Source organism: Physeter macrocephalus, chromosome 18 (assembly GCF_002837175.3).
Source record: "Physeter macrocephalus isolate SW-GA chromosome 18, ASM283717v5, whole genome shotgun sequence".
Classification (NCBI taxonomy): domain Eukaryota; kingdom Metazoa; phylum Chordata; class Mammalia; order Artiodactyla; family Physeteridae; genus Physeter; species Physeter macrocephalus.
In genome coordinates this window covers 101,473,168-101,497,233 of record NC_041231.1, presented here as the reverse complement: position 1 = coordinate 101,497,233, position 24,066 = coordinate 101,473,168, and positions in this window count along the sequence as shown.

Sequence of the window (24,066 nt, the reverse complement as noted above, 5' to 3'; positions counted from 1 at the left end):
AAAAAAAAAAAAAAAAAAAAAAAAAAAAAAAAAAAAAGGATGTCACTGGCTCAGTGGATTACAACTTTACAACTTAATGATTTCCATCACTTCTGTCAGGGTGGGGCTTAACTGTATATAGCATTACATTTTACGCTATGAATACTTGAAAATACCCTGTCCCAATAAGCTAAATGGAAAGTTCAAGTGCACTGATGATTTACCCACTTTAAGGTGAGGGTGAATATCACATTTCCTATTGCATAGAAATAAAATAACCAAAAAAAAAAAATCCTCTATTTTAATATACTTAGGAAGTACCCTAATTAAGATTCCAGAGATAAATGAAAATATTCTACATGCAAATACTCTAGCTATTCACAAAGAACAAAAACATAAACAGAAATAATTTGATTTAAGGAACTATTTTGTAGGTTTAAAAGGAGAAATCCTATATTAAACTGTTATCAGTCTGGTGATTAATAGGCTTCATATGACAGAAAGAAAAATTAATACCATCATTTATCATCTAAATTGCCATTTTACACTGAAGCATTATAGGTAACCAAATGAAAATTTAAGAAAAACAAAATGAATTTTCAAAATTATATATGACTTTTTTCAAGTGAGATTAATGTAGAAATTCAGATATAGAAAAGTAAATAAGCATAAATAGGCAATCTGAATAATTCTACCAAACCAACATTTCCCTTACAATAAAAAAGCTTTTTAATCAGTAATGTGCAGGCTATTTCTTTAGAGTTCAAATAATCTTGGTCAATATAAAAGCAATCCTAAGTCTCTTCAGAAATCAAAGTAAATCTAAGGGAACAAAATTATATTTTGCAAAATTTATAAAAACAATAAAAATGTGATTTTTATTATTTTAACACTTATTTAAATAGAGAACTCTCAATTTAGAGATCTAATTCAAGAACTATTTCAAACGTATTTTTTTCACAATTTTTACATTTTAAATATTTAAAGGTAGAGAATAGGTGAAGGAAGAGTACAATAAACCACCATATTCCCTTCACCTAGATTGAACAAATGTTGATATTTTGCCATATTTGCATTATGTCCATATACACTTACATATGTATAAACTTTTATGCATAGGTTTTAACCATATTTTTGAACCTCACTGTATATTTTCGCCAGAGCGATAATTCCGTCTTCTCTTCTGTGTTAAATATAAACCATTCAACAAATACTTGTGAGCATCTGTTAAGTTCCTTGTGCTGATGCCACAAACAAGATTTTTCCCTGTAGTTAAAGGGCTTGTGATCTACTGAGTGAAGAAATACACATAAACGAGTAGATAAAGTTTAACATGTTAGCAAGTGCTCTGGTAGATTTATGTGTTGGAAAGTTCTGGAACATAAAGGTACAAGTAAGGGGTCAATTCAAACCAGGGGAAATGGGGAGAAGACAACATCATGGAGGAGACGTACAGAAACCCAAAGGAATGCCAGCAGACTGGTTTCGCATATTCAGCCTAGATTCAGTGCACATCTTTTAATGAAGCAAGTGAGAGTGATATGGTTTAGTCATTCCCTGCACCATCTTCCCTGATTCTGCTTTCACCTCTCAGCTGGATATACTAATGTCCGTCCATCCACTGTGTGTAGCTTCCTTATCTTTCTATTTTCTGATTCATGGCAGGTCAAGACAAGACAAGAAGTACGGTAACAAATGACTATACTGTTTCAAATTAAATTCTAGATTAGTGGTTATCAAAGTTTCATCCAGGGAGCCTTAAAAATCCTAACACTGGGCTCTACTCCTAGAGGTTCAGATTTCATTGGTCTGATATGAGACTCCCCCAAAATTACAATATGAAGCCAATGCTTCATACCACTGATATCGTAGTAATTGTACCACTAGTAAGATTCTCCAACTTTAGAATACATGCAAATTATGTGGGTATCCTGTTGAAATAACAATTCTAGCTCTGGAGCGTGGCCTGAGAGTCTATTTTTCTAACAAGCATCCGGGTGATGCTATGCTGCTGGTCTGAGGGACCTAGTTTGTGTAGCAAGATTCTAGCTCATAGCACTTGACCACAGCTGCTATTCCCTGAGCTGTCACAGTGTCACTTCAACCTAGGGCCTCACTCATGAGCCCACCGCGCCTGTTTTGCCTCCTTTTTTCCTCTACTATTTACCTAGTCTAGTGGTCCTTAAAATATGGCCCTGGACCAGCAGCATCACGATGACCCAGAAGTTCGCATGAAATTCAAACTCTCAGAACTTACACCTCAGACCTAATAAATCAGAAATTCTGGGGACAGGAGCAAAACCATCTGTATTTTAATATCCAAGTGATGCTGACCTAGAGGCCGTGTGTTTAAGGCTCTTTCTTCCTCCCCTTTTCATGTGTCTGACCAACTACTCTCAATCAGTGATTCTGTCTGATTTCACCGTGAAATTACTTAAAGAATCTTTAAACTATGCCTATCCCCCTTCTCTGAATCTCTAGGAGAAGGCCCAGTCATGCAAATAGTCACATGAGAGCTCCCCAGGGGATTCTAAGATACAGCTGGGGCTGAGAATCATTGTTCTGAGTAACATCCGGCTGATCTCTTATAGGGAATCTCTTCCTTTAGCCAGTCTCAATTTCTGGAATCTAATGACTCATGAACAGATTTCCCAGATTATCAACTATCTTCCTCTTCCAATAATGTTGGCTGACTTCTGAACTCCCTTTCACAACACTGCCCATCGAAAATACTAGAGGGACATGACTCAGGAACACTCAGAATCCCTTTTGCCTTACTCAATCTGAGATTAGGGTATCTGATGTGAAAATTTTCATAAATGCATGCCTGTTCATCTAACTCATCATTTGTTTCTCCAAATATCGCTTTTTACAAGTTGGCCATTGGTCTGATTAAGGGCTTTCTAGTTGCAGGGGTGGAGCTACAACCAGGTCTTTTTTTATTTTTTTCTCTAAGTAAACCTGTCTTCACACAGACTAGTAACCCAATCAAAGAAGAAGCATATCTTGAGGTTGCCGCCTGGCCAGGCTCCCAAATGGTGCCTGCAGGTTCCCAGTGAAATGGGCTGTACCTTGACCAGCCAGAGACATACTGATTAGGTCTCAGCAAGTACAAAGGTGGGAGTACAAGCCTCTCTGAGACTTGTATGGTGGTCCCAAGTGTGGTCCTAATCCACATCGAGGGCGACCACACTTTCAGGACCAGGCACAAAAGAAATCCAAATAAGAAGCTAAGAGCCAATCCCATTCTTTCATTTCAAGCATAGCGTTGTGTAAACTCAAAATGCTCTGCTAAATCATGTTGCATCAACCAGCTTTGTAGCTAAGACCTGCAGGCTTTAATTACTTTAAGAGGAAAGCGTGGTGTCCAAAGAAAGTTTCATTACAGACTGGCATTTGCTCAGAGGAGGCCCAGAAATGAGGCTGTCTCGGGGTTCCTCTACCAAATCAAATGTCTGTTCATCCTTCCTAGTGACCAGACTGGTGATCTACATAATTAATATAAGCTCACATTGAAGTAAACATGAAATGATTAAACAGGAAGCATGTGAGGAGGGAAACAAGAGAAGGAATTAATGGGCAACAGAATCTTAGAAACAGGGGAGAGCATTACACATTCTTCTGAAACTAATTTTTGTTCTCGTCCAAAACCTAATTGGTTTTTAAACTTCTTTCTCCACAACAGCCCAGACAAGGTGGTTTGGAGCATGTGTTATACACAAAACATTTACATCGTGGCTCTTGTAGCCTAGTCAGCAATTTGTGGAATAGTAAATTTAAAAAGCAGTACTGTAGGGCTTCCCTGGTGGTGCAGTGGTTGGGAGTCCGCCTGCCGATGCGGGGGACGCGGGTTCGTGCCCCGGTCCGGGAGGATCCCACGTGCCGCGGAGCGGCTGGGCCCGTGAGCCGTGGCCGCTGAGCCTGCGCGTCCGGAGCCTGTGCTCCGCGACGGGAGAGGCCGCAACAGTGAGAGGCCCGCGTACCACCAAAAAAAAAGCAGTACTGTAATAAAAATAATAGTTGCATAACCTGCATTCCTTACAGACCGAACTTGGAGGACCAGCGATAGGAATCTTGAGAAGCCACCACTACAATTGGCATTTAAACAGCAGCTCTGATGTGGTAGGAAGAGTCAAGGTACGGATTTTTATTTACATTTATCGAGTCTGCTAGGGACCAGGCACCACGCTAAATGCTGGGAATGTGCAATCTCGTTTAACAATAAAAGCAACATCTTATGTAAACTCTCTGATATTCTCATGCAGGACACACAACACACGGGGCTAGTAGATGAGAACTATTAAGCAAAGCGATGCAAGATACGCATGCCCCATAGGGGTGGGATAGGGAGGGTGGGAGGGAGACGCAAGAGGGAGGGGATATGGGGATATATGTATACGTATAGCTGATTCACTTTGTTATAAAGCAGAAACTAACACACCATTGTAAAGCTATTATACTATTATACTCCAATAAAGATGTTAAAAAAAAAAAAGATAAATGACACCAAAGTTGGGGAAAACGTTAATACCTGCAGTATCTCTTGCTTAAAGCCTCCTTGTCTAGAAATTATGAAATTATGCTTGCTTGCTTTTTAATGTTCGATTAAGGAATTAAGTTAAAAGGAACAATAAACACCTTTCCTGAAGTTTTCTTCATCAGGAAAAAAAGTTATGTTTGGATGCCAGCTCTGATCCTTCCTCAAATGAAGAGTTATGGTTGGATGTCACCAAGGGTCCATAATACAGGGTGGAGCCTACTCAGGGGTCTTTTCCTGCCCAAGACAGAAAGAATCACACATTTGCCAGGGACTGATGTCAGAGTGAGTAATACTATATTTAATAGGAAGCCTGAAAGAAACACCCAAAACCCTTTGGTTTTTTCCTGTCTCATCATCTCCTAGAACTTCCGTTGACTAATAGTTTTTGTTTGTTTGTTTTTTTGTTTCATTTTAAGTCAAGCAAGACCCAGCACATGAGAGGAGGCATCTGGTAATTTTGCTATTGTCCTAAAATACAGCCCTCTGAGGAAGGCTCTAAATGGCATCACCGTTAGCACAGGGAAGGAAACACGCTAGGACAAGCTGACTTCCTGGTTATCACCACAGGCAGTAAAAATCAGAAGTTGAAGCCAGAAAGTTCATCCCATGTGTGTGCTCTAGACACTTCCCTGCACCCCTGTCATAGGGGTGGTGCCATTTGCATACGGACGAATATTTAGTAAATATAAACTGTCTTCGGTCATGAGTTCAGAAACATACCGTAGGCCAACGGAAAATCAGAAAGATGAAAAAGAAGGGGACTCAGGACAGTAATTCCTAGCAATACTGTAACTGGTAATCAAAAGGGAAGGGATGGTTTTTTACTAACGGAATCAGTCTGGAGGGATGCGGAATTTGTAGTTCATTCCTTCCTGAAGTTTCAATTATTTCCAGGTAATCTTTTTATTAGTAGTATTATATATTAATAAAGACTTATACCTGAACCAGGTATAAATCTCAATTGATGTTTTCCTTCAAGACCTAGAACACATGCCGGAAAGACTAGTAAGCAACCCTTAAGAAATGGGTCTGGAACACAGCCTGAACCCTTTGGGCTGAGTGCTGTCAGGCAGCTTGATCTACCTTCCCCTGATCCCCAGAAATAATACTGGAAGAGGAAAGGGACAAAGGAGCCGTCCTACAAACACAGCTCTTGTTTTTTGAATTTCATTTTCATGGAGACTTGTGTCTGACAGAGGAGGTGGGGTCTACTTTCCATAGACAAGTGCTTGTATTTTCTCATTCTTATTATCATGGGAAAGGTGCAAAAAGGAGTAGAGAATAAGTACAACGCAATTTTTTTAAGTGTACATTTTGAAAGATGGATGGAATTTTGCTGGACATCTTGCATTTGGAAAGCTCATCATCTTGGCTCCAAAATTAGGAAAGCATGCCTTATTTTCTGAAATAAACGTAATTTTTGTAACTACGAAACATTTAAAAACTCATTTCCAAGGCTGGACAAGTTTAACCCAACTTCCTAAAAACCATTGTGTCACCCAAGGGCAGTGCAACGGAACAGAGGAGCAAAATGTGCATTAAATGTCTCTTTAAATAAGTGCAATTGGCAAGACCCTTTATCCACCACGTCCCAGCACCAGGCACGCCCTCCAAACAAGGCAGACAATAAATAGGAACAACATGGTAAGGCTTTGCTCATGCCACACATCTGTTCACTTACTTGGATTGTGTTTTATATTTAGGCATAACAAGTTTGGATTGTCTTTATGTACAGTGACAGCAGTGCAAAGAATGTTGTTTGAACTCTGAATTGTATAAATACGGAGACATGTTGATTTGAGGAGAGAAAACAAGGCATGTGAAAATTGGCAAAATACCCATTTTAAGAATTATAGATACTCTTCTTTTAAAAAAAATAGACGAGAAACTCAATGGGCAGACCACCCACAAAGTACCGTTAAGATCTAAACAACATGAAAAAAAGGCAATGTGCTCTAGCCAGTACAGTTTTTGAAAGCATTAAGTTTAAAAATCCTTTAGTTTAATCCTTTAGTTTAACATAGTTCCTAAAATTACAGGCTCCTTTTGGGTGTTCACATATGTGAAATAAATCGGGATAATTAGAAAAAGATAATAATAATAATAATAGTTGCTAGTATATATAGGACACCTTCTATGCACCCAGCCGAAACATCATATATGTTACCTAACGTAGTGCTACAAAATAAACCCCATAAAATAAATATTAAATGAAACATGACCTCATTTTTCAGATAAAGAAGCGGAGACTAAGAGACTAAATAAATTGAATAAAGTTCACCTAACAAGGTCAGTAGTAGAGGATGGATTCAAACTCAAACCCATCTGTTTCTAAGACATGTGGCCTTGTCATTACAATGCCCTGACATTCAAAAACTCCTTTCTACAGTAGGTTTAATTAGCATACAATGAATCAAATTCATTATCAGCAAAACAACAAGAATACGTAATCAAAAATAAGGACTCAGTTCCTAGAAGAAGAAATTTCATTGACATAATCTTCCAAGGAAACAAATAAGCAATTAAATTAGGCAAATGTGCACTCTATTTAAAAGAAACAAAAAGAGGAAAACGTCCAACAATAATGAAAAATAAGTCTGTCTCAAGCAATGAAAAGGTAATGAATAGGATGATCCAAGTGTTTTCTGTCTATGAGTTAGCTGTCTGCAGGGCTAACAAGTGTACCTGTCTTTAGAGAGACTTTAATTAAATATGGAGCAACGCCCTTTGCCCCTGTATTTCTCTGATGACCCTGGCCACCAATACTGATTTTTTTTTTCTGCTTTCCTACTGCACTTAATATCTGAATGACTCATTAACTTTGTATTATAAATTTACTTTTATATGTACAGATCTCTACCATGAGTTTTAAGCTCCTCAAAGGAAGCAAGTACATTCTGTACCTCTTTGTATGTCCCATAATGCCTTGCACATAATAAATGCTCAACTAATCATTGGTTGAATTCAGGGCAAGACTTCTGCCACTAAGATTATCCAGACCCAGCAAATGTGACTAAAATGCAAGATAATGGTCCTAGCTACCTGGGCGACCTTTGAGACTTTTTGCAATGCAGCTTGTATTTTCCGCTCAAAGTGTCCAATATTTTGCAACAGACATCATCCTTTTCCTCTTTAAGAGACAGATCACCTTATATGAGAGTAGTAGGTACAGGTGAAGCTTGCTTTTTATATTAACTGTGTGTTTCAAAAGTTGTATTTCATTTTAATTTCTGCCATTCAAGAATTCCTCAAGGAACCTCTAAGGGGAACAACAGATTACAGGATCCACTGCAAAGCATAAAAGATCATGGCTGGACTGGTGGAAAGAAGGGAGTGGATCAAAGCTTGACAAATAATGCCGTAAAGAATAAATCCAGGGAGAGTGGACCCTTAAACCCCATAAATCAGAGCGACCAGAAAAGAAAAAACGGACAAAAAGAGAGAGAAGATGAAGCAAAGGGACCAAGACATTAAGATTTGTAAGTGAGAGTTAAGGTTTAAGATGTTCTATAAACGTTTATTGAGTGACTGAAAGAATGAATGTATAATATCAGAGTTCCTGCACTTCATTGAGCTTGGGAGACCAGAGGCATAATGATAGGCTAGTAAAAGGGGATTGAAGGTCAGAGTTAAAAGGCACTTAAAGAATACAATTAGGCTGAAACAACCAAGAGTTCTTTGGGAGCTGTACAGAAAAACTGAACGTGTTGTATTGCTTTTGAAAACTCCCAAGAAGTTTTGGGCAACGCTGGCTACCAAGCAACACATTAAAGAGTCATGGCCACACTGTGCCTCTCAAAATCATCCAGGTGGTTGGATGGAAACGGGGTGCACCACTTAGCAAACTACTTCACCAGCTGTCTCTATGTGTGAATTTTGAAGCTGCCAAACCGTACATGAATGGCATGTTGGCCTCGACAGCCACACAAGTGCAGTGAGCCCCTGACTGTAGCAGATGTGCTGTGTTCGCACAATATCCACAGTGGCTAGAGGGCAGCTCACTTCCTCAGAGGATGCTGGGTGCAGCAACTGCCGGTGACAGCAATAGAATCAGATAGGTTCTGCCCTGTAGTTTTTAAGTGCTGCCTGCTTTTCAAAGGTAGAGCCTCCAAATAATACAGGAGCTAACAATTTTGCAAAGGAAATGCCCTTGCAATATGAAAACAAGAGCAGCTGGATGTCCAACTGTGTAAAGAAATTCAGAGAGCTCTTCTTTTCCCTCAAATTGATATTACTCGCCCAAGTTTCACAGAGTCAAAAGCATATGCTTAAGTGTAATTACTCAACAACTCAGACCAATTTCTATGTCACAACCATATAAATGGAATATTCAATTCCACCTACGTGGTGACTATGTGACTTTTGTGCTTGGATATTCCTGATGAGTATTATAAACCAATGGCTCTGGAGGCGACAATTTTAAATTAATTTGTAAAATGAACTGTTTCGTACATACAAATACGTATGACACTGTACGTAAAGAATATAAAACAAATGTCAAATACTCATCATTCAGATTAAGAAAGAACAAGTACAATTCAAGTGCCCTCTTTCTCTCTCCATATGTGTAGCCCCAGGACTGGCTATATAATTTGAGGAACCCAATGCAAAATAAAAATGCAAGGCCCCTTGTTCAAAATTATCAAGAATTTCAAGATGGTGAGAGCAGAGAATGAAACCAAGCATAGGGTCTTCTAAACTTGGGACCCTGTGTGACTGCACAGGTGATGCCTCTGTGAAACTGGTTCTAGTAGTTTCCTCTGTCATCACGCAAACAGAGAGAATCCCTACACTGAATTTTCTAGATATGAATTCCACAGTTTTGGTAGGCTTTATTACATATGTGTTAAGTATATTCTGCTTTTTGTATGTTTGAAATTTATAAACATGCTATATGTCCAACAGGAGGTTTTTGAGATTCAATTATGTTGGCCTGTATGGTTGTCATTCATCTATTTTTATTGCTTACATTGTGCCAAATAATTAACTAATGCGGGACAATGTATTTAAACATTTTCCCATTGAAGGGCATTTGGATTGTGTCCAGTTTTCTTTGTTTGTTTCTATAAGTAACAATGCTTCCAGGAACGCTTTTGTGCCTGTCTCCCAGTGCACATATGCAGAAGTTCCATATGTTTTAGTTGTGTCTCTTGTAAAAAGCATAGAACCACATTTTATTTTTATGAAATCTGACAATATGTCTTGTTTCTGATGAAACTGATCCATTTACATGTACTATGTGATATATTTTGATTCGTCTCTATCATGTTATTCTATGCTTCCTGTTTGTCCCGCTTTGTCCATGCTTCTATTTTTTTTCCTATCTTACCTTGATTTTTATTTCAATTTTTCTCTACTGATTTAATTTAATCCTTTACTACTTTACCCTTGGAATTGTAACATACCTACATGTCAAAGTTGAAGGTTAATCATTATCTAAACTCTCCAGCCAAACGATGCAGAAGCCATAGAATGTTTTAACTCTTGTCTACCCTCCTCCAAACTTATAAGATATTGTCATTTGGTATTTTAGTTATGTCTTGTTGTTTTGCCCCACAAAATAGATGTTGGTAGTATTATTTTACACTGACTTTAGCTACATGTTTACAACTTCTTTGCTCATCTTCCTTCTTGTAGGTCAGACATGCCTCCTGGGGTCATTTTTATCCCTCCTGAAATATAGCTTTTGAAAGTTCTTTCATTTAGAGACTTTTAATGGTAAACTTTCAGTTTTTATCTAAAAATGTGCTTTGTTTTGGGTGTTTGAAATACCATTTTGCTTGCTAAACAATTAAGGATTGATAAATACTGTGTCTCAACACAGCATCCATGGTTGCTATCAGTCTAATTGTTGTTTCTTCTCTTTTCTCCCTGAATCATTTTAAGATCTTCCCTGTGTTTGGTGCTCCTTGGTGCCACTACAATTGCACAGAGGTGTAGACTTCTCTTTATTTATCTTGCTTGGAATTATTTGTACTTCTAATCTCTGATGATTCGAGTCTATAATCAATTCTAAAAACATCAGTTCTGAAAACTACCTATCCAAATATTGCCTCTCCTAATTCTCTCTGTTGTCTTCTGCTAGAACTCAAATTTAAAATATTACATCTTCTCATCATATCCTCTATTTCTCTTAACCTCAATTTTATATTGCCAGTCTCCTTGTTCCATGAGCTACATTCTGGTTTTTTTCTCTATATTTATCTTCCTATTTACTAATTCTCTCTTTGGCTCTGTCTAGTTGCTGCTAAACCATTCATGAAATATTTTATTACAACATATTTTTCATTTTTGAGTTTTATTGTGTCTTTAATAGGCAAAATTAATTCAAAGCTAGAAACTAAGAGAGACATGTTTCTATTTTCCCAAATTCAACATTTGATCCTAGTCCAAAAGGAGACTTCCTGGGGCATGGGTTGCTGGAGAATGAGACCAACTAGTCATTCTATTTGACTTCAGTTCAACAAGTTAGTGAAGATGACATTAATCACCTCATGCAGATGGTAGCTCTATCATCTCTGTATCAAAGGGGTGCCTTTTGCATGGTGTTAGCAAGGTTCTTTTGACTCTGCTGTCACTTTTGAATGGGTAACAGGCTAGGACTGCCTAAAATCCAGCAAATACAGAAAGGAAAAGGCAGCAGATCTTTGGTGAGGTCTGGGCAGATGCAAATGAGTGCTTGAAGATGTTGAAGCAGATTAGAGGGAGATGTGGAGTCCGTGTAGCCAGGCAACGTGGAGGAGGAAGAAGAAGAAAATTGAAGTGGAAAAAAAGATAGGCAGTTGACTCAGTCCTAGTGGCTTGGTGTCAGGAAATGTGTGATGGAGCCATTAAACTTAAAACCACAAAGCACTGATTTTCTTAGAGAACTCTTTATCCTCTAAGATTGTGTGTGTGTGTAGGTATGTACACGTGTAGCTTAAAACCTATTTTATACAAAATAATATACATATTTTAAACCTAAACTATAGGGTAACCTTAGTATCATATTTGATATTTAATAATACTATAATACTATATGCTGAGAACATGGTGGAGACACAACTTGCCAATTATATTTATAGCAGTCATACCAAAAATGAATCTTTCATGAGAAACATAAAGGAATTACTTTTCCGATTTCTTCATCGAGGAAAGAAGGCTATCGTCCAAAGAGGCAACTTAAAGGGGCTGTTTGGATGTTGTAAAAGGCCATCAAGTTTATTATTCGTGACATAAATGGAAACTTTTTAAGTGGATTATGTTCTGAAATAAAGGATTCCAGTTAAGACATCAGATTGCAAGGAAAGACGCAAACAGCTGCTGCAGCTTTGAAACTGTACTTACTGCTCAGTTGTTCACAAAAATGTTTAGATCAACTTCACTACTTTTAAATTTTCTGTAGACAAGCGGCATGGATGCATTACAGGCCAAGGAAATGGTTTCAGAAACAATCAAAGGCTGACAGCAAAGCCAGGAAGTGTTCAGGGGCAAAACTTCCCCTTCGTGACCAAATGAAGCACTCACTACAAAAACCAGTATATCACTGAAGAAAGCATGGGCAGCCAACCTATGAAACAAAATGAAAACTTCAACCATAATGAAATCACTGCTCGTGTTATAGCGAGAAGCAGTCCCCAGGGAATCAATAAACAATTTGGTTTCCAAAGAATATGAATCCCACTTGCCAAAGAGAATCAGAGGCACCAATTTCTTTTTTGATGTTATTCTCTTTACCCAATTTCGGCTTATCTGGGGTCTAGCCATCCTTCAATACCTAGATCAGCTTTCACTTTGGAAAATCTTATCTCATTAGTGCCTTCAAATTCCTGTAGCACATAGTACGTGCCTCCATTTGTGTTTGTGACCTCGAGTTCTGTAATTTGCGTGACTACTACACCTGCCATATAATTATGTCAGCCAGAAAACTTCAGAGATTATAAATCTTGCTGTTATACCACATCTCATTTGTTGTTTTAACAATTCTGTCATGCCAGTGGAAAAACGTTATTACTATTAGCTCGTTGTACATTTGACACATAGAAGATAATAAATATGAGTTAAATATGTTTAAATTTTTGACAAGGAAATGAAAGCCCATGTTTCATTCACGTTTACACAGTTAAGAAACAGTAAAACCAGGCCTTAGCACCTAGATTTTCTGATTCCAAATCCAGAGTTCTTTCCATTGCCAGTGCCACCTCTCATAGTCTTCCTTGTTCTTACACACTCACACACACACACACACACACACACACACACACACACACATTCACACCACAGCTTACCTGTAAGATCGAAATCTCTTTCCTACAACGTTGAAATTCTGCCACAGTGTGAAAAACTAGTGAGAACTGGTTTCTGATGCACCAATAGTGAGGCTCACAAATGAATTGTTTATTGAATTTAAATAAAAGAAATACCTATTCAATGACAATAAACATACTACATTATCCTGTGAGGTAACTTAAGTAAACTATAGTAAACAAAAGTCCTTATTTCCTTTCTTAAAGCTCTGTTGTGTCCTACTGATATGAAGAAAAGGACAAGAAAATAATCCAGGGGTGACCTGAAAGGAAGGTATAAAATCAGGAGAAATGAGCTCCGGAGATGATTCAGGCCACCTTCCCTTATGCCCTTCTGGGGGAACTTTAACCCCCTTCTCTGCCAAGGCTTCACAGCTGCAATGTTGGGAGCCACCAACAGAGGTGACGTTACTCCAAAGAGGGGCAGCAGTGAAGGAGGTAGCGGGGTCCTGGTGGCACCAGAATGGTCTCCATAATCTCCCCAATCTTTAGCTTCTTCATCCATCCCAAAGCGCTGACTTTGGGAATATTCCTTAGACCCCTCGGTGGGGTGTCACTCCCACTACCATGCTGACTAAGGTAGCAGGTTTCTTGGTGATCCCAGATAGTAACACGCTAAACAATAAACCTTTAAATGTTTGCTGGTGAAACACATCATCTCTGCATAAAAATGCACCCCTGTAGCAGACCATGCTGGTGGTCTCACTAAGTTTCCCTAGCGATTACCCTAGGCAATGAATATTTTCAAAAATAGTATTTGAGAGCTGCCAGTTAAATCAGCTCGTCTGAGGTGCCACAGTCCTTGACTTAGCTGATTGGAGGGAGGGGGCAGGTAAAGAGCAGAGTCAGAACAGATGGAACCAAAGGAGCATCGCCAACCTCAAGTCCGGAATCAGGACTTTTATCAGGTTCCCTGAGGAGTGGAGTGACTGCGCCCGAGGGCAGTAACATCTAAAATAAATTAATTAAAAGTGTCGACAGAGTGGCCAAGCATTACGACTGTATGTAGTCTGTATCTCATCACTAACTTACATTAGTGATCTTGGAAATAAACAAATAAAAAGAATCCCAAATTATGAAGGCTCTAAGTTTTTATTCTAACATATAGAAAATGAACAACTATTTTTTTCAAGATAAGAAACATCTTGGGAGTCATGTTTATTGACTCGAAGTGCTATCCCTCGGAATTACAGGAAAAACCTAAAAGTTCCTCTAAGGCTGGTCGTAAGCATGTTTCGGACATGAATAAGTTTTTAAGTATTAATAATAAATATGATTATTATAAAAGCACTGTGGATAATGATGTATCTCATTTAGTCCTCACAACACCCCATGATATTATTCCCATTTTAAAGCTCAATTTTTAATTCTCTTTCAATATTTAAATTTTTAAAATTTTAAGTTATACCCATTTGAAGCTCAGCAAAGTTTAGAGACTTTCCCAAGGACGCAAAAGCTACTCTGCCACAGATACAGTCTGGATGCAAACCAGATCTTCTCATTTTAAATCAAGTGCGTCTTGGAAGTAATGGAGGCATAAAAGGATTCCATGTCTTTTAACCCAAATCTAGTTCTCTTTACACAACAGCTCAGCTGACAAATTAAAATGTGATCCCCAGAGGCTCACAGGTGAAAATAATGACAATGATTTTTTAATGAACAACTGTTGTTTAGTTCAAAGGAAATCATGAAGCTGTCTCATGTCTAATCACTTAAAGGTTAGAGACAGTGGAAGGATAGGAACACTTTCTGGGCCACTTTTGGATCTAAGTATTTGTACGATTTGATCAGGGTTTCTCAATAGCAGCACTGTTGAAATTTGGGGCCAGATATCTCTTTAATGTGGGGTCATCATAAGATATTTGGCAGCGTCCTGGCCTCTACTCCGTGGATGCCAATGGTGACAACTGAGAACGTCTCCAGCATTACCTCCCTGGGAGTCTAAATTAGCCTTCCTCCCCAATCAAAAACCACAGGCTTAGAGGAAGTATGATTTTTTTTCTGTGCCTGAAAGAAGTTCTATTTTTTTCTTAATTGTAACATGTTACTGAGAAATGTTCCAAACTTCCTTCAGATGTAGAAGAAATTCAAGAACAGATTGTTCTCCCCACTAAAAGAATTACCTTAACAAATACTACCAATATGACTGTCTTATAGTTGATTTTGAATTTCCTGTCCTTTGATTTCTGCCATTAATGGCACATTCACCGTAAGCTGTATCCTGATGACACAAAACCACGCTGTGAATAGTAACATACTTGGAAGATATTAAATAGAAGGGGAATTTTTTTCATCCACATAATCGTAGGTGGAATACGACAAACATATGAAATGTGATGCTCGGTGCCACAGTGAGATACCACTACACATGCGCTAGATTGGCTAAAATTAAAAAGACTGACTGACTATACCAAATGTTGGTAAGGATATAGAGGAGCTAGAACTCTCATACGATGCTGGTGGGAATGCAAAACGGGGCAAACACTTTGGAAAGCAGTTCATCCATTTCTTAAAATGTGAAACTGACGTACACCTACGATATGATGCGGCCATTCCAGTCCAGCCGTTGGTCGATGAGAAACAAACAAAAAATGTGTCCACAGAAAGACTTTTACGTGAATGTCCATAGAAGCTTTATTTATTATCACCCAAAAGTGAAAACAACCCAAAATTATGAAATATCCATAGAGTGGAATACTACTTGGCATTAAAAAAAAGAAGGGACTATTAATATACTCAGTAACAGCGATGAATCTCAAAATCGTTAAGTGAAAGAGGACAGCCAAAAAAAGAATAGATACTGTATGATTCCATATATGTAAAACTCTAGAACACTCAAATTAATCTGTAGTGATGGGAAGCAGGTCAGTGTTTTCCGGGGTTGGTGTCTCCTGGGGAAGGAGAAACGGAGAGGAAATTTGTGCAGTGACGGAAAAGTTTGCTGTTGTGATTTTTAGGATGACTTTGATTGCTTGATGCATATGTCAAAACTGCTGACACTGTAAACTTTAAATATGTGTAGTTTATTGTACTTCAATTATAACCCAATAAAATAAAAAGGAACAAGTTATAGGAAAATGAAAGTTTTATCTACCTAATAGAAATTGTGATAGAAGACAAAATTCAACTTCTAATTCTATTATTCCAGAGTAACTACTAAAGACGATCCTGGTAAATTTACATGGTGTATAAACACCAAATCCATGACATAGTTGTGCATGGGAACCAGTATAACCAGTATATCTTGCCTTTCAGGCCAGAATATATAATAACACATACATGCACCCAGACACATGCACTTGCCACACAATCCTATTACAAAGCAAAATCGCCTGTATTACAATTGTTTCATCCCGCCACGGTGTGCATTCTTTCTTTATTTGAGGCTATCATTTTTCTGTCATTCTTTGGCTTAAGAAACAGCTGATCTTGTTTAAATAAAATGGTACAACACTCACATTATGAACACTTTGAGTTGGTGTTTATAGTAACGCTTCAACAAATACCAAGTGCTACAAAAGTTTAAAAATCTTGGAAATGCATAAATGAGGTAAAATCTGCGTTCTTTATGTTTTATGAACAGAAACCCCAAACTGATGCAAAGTCATATTAAGTTGGCATTGTAAATGTACCAGGCCTGCAACAGGTATACTCTAGATGAAGTCTCACATCCTTAATCTAAGCTAAGGCAAAGAATAAATGCATATCATATTATTTGAGTCACAACAAAGAGACGAAGTTAACAATCAAAAAAGCATGTTTATCCTCTTTTCCGTGTTTGGCCACCTTGGGCATCGTTTCTGTTTCGGAAAAAAAAAATCTATAGGACTTGAACACATAAGTTAGGTGAATTGTACCTTTGAACTCAGAAAATAACTACAATTCTGTGGTTTACACTAACATTTTGGGCTTCCTTTGTTTCTCTCTAACAATGGTAAATTATATATTATTATGTCACAAGTCAGGCATCACATGGAGATTTAGGGTGAACTGACTGATTCTGAGCCTGCAATATCAGGCTCTTTCTGCAGAAACTGAATATTACTACATCTGGCCAGTGTAGAAGTAAATGAAAACAATATATTCAAAGACATTTTACCCTCTTTATTTTTCACTCCAAGATCAGTTACTATCTTGAGGCAAATGATATTATAATCCAGAATGAGGCTTAGCACATAGGAAGTAAAATGAGGCAAGACAAACAAAACCGGTCGGAAGGAAGGAAAAAGGAACATAATAGACAAACTAGAACAGGATGAACTTCACAAAAATCTAAATTTAAAAAGCAAGATTTCCAGGTACAAGTAGACAAAATAAAGGCAGGGGCACAAATATCAAGAGAAGGGTCTCAAGTAAATGTATGTAAACTTACCCTAATCATTTTTTTAAATGGAAGTAATGATAGCCAAAGTAAAGAACATACTGTGATTTAAACACACACACGTACACGCACACACACGCACATCATGAAACAAGGGAGGAAGCTTGTTTTATGGCTTTCTAACTCTGTGATCTTGGTCAAGCTATTTAATTCTACTCTGCTTCAGTTTCCCCTGTTAAATGGGAATAATACAATAAAACCAAAGGACTGTTACTATATGAATTAATGAGATGAAGTTGATTGAGCCCTTAACACAGAGTGAAGAACATTGTAAATACAATAAATTTTAGACAGTTATAAACTTTATTAGGCATTATAATGGGGGAAAAACTAATGGAGGAACATATAGGTTACGCTAAAGAAGTATTAGTGCTACATGCCTATATCACTAGTATTTACAAAAAATGGTAGTAGTCATGTAAGGGAAACTGAGAAAATGGTCCTAAATAATCCACAATAATATATGTGATCCAAATGATTAATATTAAAGATATTAGCTGAAACAGAAGGGACCCGAAGTGAAATTAAAACCCATTTTCCCAAATTGAAAGACAGTTAAACATAGATTCAGAGAGGGCCTAGAAAACCACCCAAGAATAATGCCAAAAGAAAGACATCACCTAATTGCCAGATGTTTAAACCTGAAAGATAAAAACCTTATTTGGGAAGGGGAGGGTAGGACAAATTCAGAGAGTAGCATGAACATATATACACTACCATGTGTAAAATACATAGCTAGTGGGAAGCAGCTGTACAGCACAGGGAGACCAGCTCGGTGCTCTGTGATTACCTAGAGGGGTGGGATCCGGGGGGGAGGCTCACGAGGGAGGGGATACATGTATACATATAGCTGATTCACTTCGTTCTACAGCAGAAACTAACACAACATTGTAAAGCAATTATACTCCAATTAAAAATATATATATATTTTACCAGCTGCAAATGAGGGAGAAAGGGTTAAGAATTCAAAAAAAGGAACATGAAACTCATTCTCTGAAATTTACAAAAAGAAAGCCAAGAGAACTAGAGCTATCACCACGAATACTGTAACTGAGGAAGGGCATCTCTGTGAGTAAAAGTGAAAACTCTTTCTTTCTAAACTCAACATGAAACAATGGCAAAGAGCAATAACAAACCAGCAGCAGCAAAGATGAGGTCAGGGGGTAATGTATATCTGAAGACAAATGAAAAGTGATGCCTTAACAAAAATAAGAGACTTTTAGAACCTGAACAAATGGCAAGCTTAATGATAGAACTTTAAATGCTTAAGTAGATCAGACAAAACCGTGTGCAAGATGCAGAGAACTTGAGCATCCCCTGAATCACCTCCCATAGTGTGCATTTTGCTCTGCCTAGTTTTTACTCTCCCCCATGACTCTTTTCCCTGCCTTCCACCCTAGCCTTCCTTCTTTTCTTGACCAGGGCAAGATCCCTCCCCACTCAGAGCCTTGAACCTGTGGCTTCAGCGCAGGACGCTCTTCTCTCAGAAGAGCTCGACTCGCCACCGTCCAGGTCTCAACACAAGTTCACCTCTCATCAAGGCTGTTTACGGCCACCCAAACTAAAGTGCCCCCCATACACTTTATCACACTTACCCCTTTTCTTTTTCTCATAGCACTTATTCTAAATTCCTTGCTATTTTATTAGTTTATTTATTATTTTATTATTATTTTTTAAAGACCTAGTTTTTCCGAGCAGTTTTAGGTTCACAGCAAAATTCAGAAGAAGGTACAGAGAGTTCCCATATAATCCCTGCCCCACCCAACCACAGCCTCCCCCATTGCCAACCTAACCCAATTCCTATGATGTCTCTTCTTCATTTGTTCCTTGACTCCACAGAAATTGCTTTGGCTTCTTCCTTCACTCTTCTTTTCCTGGACTCTTACAATCTGCTCATGATTGTTCTAATTTTTTTATTGGGCCTTCATTCATTGGACCTTGCTCCATACTACGGATGAACAATTTTTTTTGAGAGACGAAAATATAATCAACTATTTTCTTACTGACACTGACTTAGGTACAGGGACTCCTTGTGCAAGATACTGTACTCCAATTATGTGATCATTTCCTTTCTTCCCTGAGGATCCACCAAATTTACAGTAAGGAATAAAAAAGGAACAGTCCGACATTAACAAAGAGATTAGGAGGGGCAGTAAACCTGAGATCAACACTATCTAAAACAACTTGCTTTATTCTGTACTTATTCTGAGCCCACCAGTCAATGAAAGGCTTTGTTCCTCCACAAAACCTTTAGAGAACCCTGAATTATGAAGGCAGAAGTGAGTGAAGAGCAGAGAAACATGCATGGTTAAGCTTGGCTGACTGATATTTTATGAGCCTAAAAATCAGATCTATAAACTTGATAGCTTTCTCTAATTCCTCTCATGGTCTCAAAGCTGGCTACCCACAGAATCCACAAACTAACCAGTAAGTTACTTGGTTCAGCTACTTGGTTCTACAAATTTGGAGCTGTACTGTGAGTCAAAGCCTCTTAAATATCTCACTGACACATTCTCCAACTTCTGATTTTATATGTGCTATGGGTGCTTAGTGGGTAATTGGATAATAGGTTTCTGTTTAAAAAAAAAAGGTATAATATTTATCAAGCATCTCAAATATTTATGAGGCAGAAAAGATCTTTTCTGGTCTCCGGTGTTCAGAGGGCTGCAGATAAACCATCACAGAATGTAGATACCCATCATATTTTTGGAGATTTCCAATAAACAAGATAAAATACAGCTCCATAGAATCCCCATGTCACAGAATTTACTATGCAGCAGTCCCTTCTGTATAGAGTTTCTCCACGTTGCCACTACTGCTAGTTTGGGGTGGATAATCCTTCATCGTGGAGGACTATCCTGTACAATGTAGGAAGTTTAGCTCATCCTTGACCTCTAGATGACAGTAGCACCCCCTGCTCGCCAGTTGTAACAACCAAAAATATTCCAGACATTGCCAAATGTCCTCTGGGAGGCAAAATAGCCCCAGTTGAGAACCACTGGTATAAACTCATCGATTTGGTGACCTTGAAGAGTCATCGGGAAGACTGGAGTGGTGGCCATTTCTGTATTTCACAAGCACACACCTACTTTCTAGAATTATGGTTCTCAATACAGTAGCCACTGGACACACGTAGTCTTGGAGCACTTGAACTGTGACTAGTCAGAATTGAGTTGCGCTGGGAACGTAACACAAATGCCAAATTTCAAAGACTTGGACTTAAAAAAGCAAAGCGCCTCATTAAAAATTTTACATTGATTACACGTTGAAATGAAAATATTTTGAATATATTAGTTTCAGTAAAATATATTATTAAAATCAATTTCAACTTTCTACTTTTTAAATGCAGCTACTAAAGAATTTGAAATTACAAGTGTGGCTTGCATTGTGTTTCTATTGGGACTGTGCTGTTCTAGGGAGCCAAAGCACTTTGCATGTGAAGGACTTTTGTTTCTCATTAAGCCAACAGTATTCAAAGAAAGTCCATGGTGTGTGCCTAAGGTTGCATTAGTTGCTTTTGTCTACATCTATCTGAGGTAAATTCGTTGATGTCAAGGGTTGTAATTTCATTTTGCAGATAGAAAAGTAGGAGCTAAAGAGATAAATCACCTAAAATCATTCTCCCAATTGTAATGCCAGAACTAATTAAATACAACCTATTGCTTCCCATCCCTAAATAGCTTTTAGTCACCAGATATCTTTGTCCCTAAAAAACAACCAGTAAGATCAACACTATCTAAAACAACTTGCTTTATTCTGTACTTATTCTGAGCCCACCAGTCAATGAAAGGCTTTGTTCCTCCACAAAACCTTTAGAGAACCCTGAATTATGAAGGCAGAAGTGAGTGAAGAGCAGAGAAACATGCATGGTTAAGCTTGGCTGACTGATATTTTATGAGCCTAAAAATCAGATCTATAAACTTGATAGCTTTCTCTAATTCCTCTCATGGTCTCAAAGCTGGCTACCCACAGAATCCACAAACTAACCAGTAAGTTACTTGGTTCAGCTACTTGGTTCTACAAATTTGGAGCTGTACTGTGAGTCAAAGCCTCTTAAATATCTCACTGACACATTCTCCAACTTCTGATTTTATATGTGCTATGGGTGCTTAGTGGGTAATTGGATAATAGGTTTCTGTTTAAAAAACACAGGTATAATATTTATCAAGCATCTCAAATATTTATGAGGCAGAAAAGATCTTTTCTGGTCTCCGGTGTTCAGAGGGCTGCAGATAAACCATCACAGAATGTAGATACCCATCATATTTTTGGAGATTTCCAATAAACAAGATAAAATACAGCTCCATAGAATCCCCATGTCACAGAATTTACTATGCAGCAGTCCCTTCTGTATAGAGTTTCTCCACGTTGCCACTACTGCTAGTTTGGGGTGGATAATCCTTCATCGTGGAGGACTATCCTGTACAATGTAGGAAGTTTAGCTCATCCTTGACCTCTAGATGACAGTAGCACCCCCTGCTCGCCAGTTGTAACAACCAAAAATATTCCAGACATTGCCAAATGTCCTCTGGGAGGCAAAATAGCCCCAGTTGAGAACCACTGGTATAAACTCATCGATTTGGTGACCTTGAAGAGTCATCGGGAAGACTGGAGTGGTGGCCATTTCTGTATTTCACAAGCACACACCTACTTTCTAGAATTATGGTTCTCAATACAGTAGCCACTGGACACACGTAGTCTTGGAGCACTTGAACTGTGACTAGTCAGAATTGAGTTGCGCTGGGAACGTAACACAAATGCCAAATTTCAAAGACTTGGACTTAAAAAAGCAAAGCGTCTCATTAAAAATTTTACATTGATTACACGTTGAAATGAAAATATTTTGAATATATTAGGTTCAGTAAAATATATTATTAAAATCAATTTCAACTTTCTACTTTTTAAATGCAGCTACCAAAGAATTTGAAATTACAAGTGTGGCTTGCATTGTGTTTCTATTGGGACTGTGCTGTTCTAGGGAGCCAAAGCACTTTGCATGTGAAGGACTTTTGTTTCTCATTAAGCCAACAGTATTCAAAGAAAGTCCATGGTGTGTGCCTAAGGTTGCATTAGTTGCTTTTGTCTACATCTATCTGAGGTAAATTCGTTGATGTCAAGGGTTGTAATTTCATTTTGCAGATAGAAAAGTAGGAGCTAAAGAGATAAATCACCTAAAATCATTCTCCCAATTGTAATGCCAGAACTAATTAAATACAACCTATTGCTTCCCATCCCTAAATAGCTTTTAGTCACCAGATATCTTTGTCCCTAAAAAACAACCAGTATTTTCCTTCTTCTATAATTATTATAGAGATAAAAATCAAATTCCAAAGAGAACAATTTCCAGACACCTTAAGACAATAAAGCCAGCATTTGTTTGAAGAGAAAACAAAAACAAGATGGGAGACTCAAAAGGCATTACTTTGTATAATAATTTAATTAATATCATGTTGAGAAAAGAAAAACATTTTCCATCACTTTTGACTTCCTTTTGTGGAGACTTATGCAATCTGTTGTAGTCACTGCAGGTCTCTTGCTTTTTTTAATGCATGCTGGATTTGCATAATGTGCTATGATGCCTCATGGGTACTCACTTAAGATCAACTGAGTTAATTTGCTTTCTTAACTCAGGTTTAAGTGTTTCATAGGCACTAAACTTAAGATCAACTGAGTTAATTTGCTGGCTTAACTCAGAAAATTACAATCATGGTTGCCCCATTTTCTTTTAAGCATAATTGTAATCATGGTCATTTGACTAAGCAGAGGTCCAAAATCTGTGTCTATTCCTCACCAGTTAGAAGAGCCAAAGACACAGGAAAGGAAAAATGCCACAAATGTGTTACCTGTGAACAAGAATGACAGGTGACAACTATTGCTAAAACTAGTAAGTTATGTTGAGTAGCCATGGTCCAACATTTTTCTAGCCAAGAGGGTATAATCTGCTAAAAGACTTATTACTCTTTCTAGGAGGCCACTCTTATATTCCTTCACAGTACCCGGGGTATCTGAGAAATGTTGCATGCCTTTGAAAAAGCGAAGATGACACACTGATCAAGAAATATGCCACTGAGACCAGCAGAAAGCAAGACTGCATGGGAAGGCTCATTTCGGAGAAAGAGAAGAATTCAGAAGAGGCCTCCTAGTGCATTTGAGTGTGGCATCTCCAAGAGAGGCATTATACATCCACCAGACTATGTGATTGGAGGAGAAAGCAAGGCTACCAGCATGGGTATAAATCTACATATTCATTTATTTATTCATTTGTTCTCCTATTTTTCAAAAAACATGTGTCAGGCACTGTGTTGAATGCCCTGGGTTTCCTGGTAAAAGGAAGAGATGAGTAGGTAGCAATAGGCAAGAACCAATACCAGACAATTACTATATTAAAAAATGTTTGCAACTTGAATTTGAATACCCACAAACGGGAATGCTGAACTGTCTATCAGAGCAATATAGTACAAGTGTTTCCAAATGTTGCTTTATGCTGAAAGAAACACTATATCCAGCCTTTTGTGTTACGAGTACCAATGGTCTAATGCTTTCACCATTTGCTTATTCATTCATTCAATAATTATTTAATTCAATTTGTTTTCCTGAAGATGGTTAAATTGGTCAATGTGTCTTCCTCTTTGGTTTTTTTTAAATTTTTTTTTAATTTTTTTTTTTTTAATTTTTTTTTTTTTGTGGTACGCGGGCCTCTCACTGTTGTGGTCTCTCCCGTTGCAGAGCACAGGCTCCGGATGCACAGGCTCAGCGGCCATGGCCCACAGGCCCAGCCGCTCCGCGGCACGTGGGATCCTCCCAGACCGGGGCACGAACCCGTGTCCCCTGCATCAGCAGGCGGACTCTCAACCACTGCGCCACCAGGGAAGCCCTCTTCT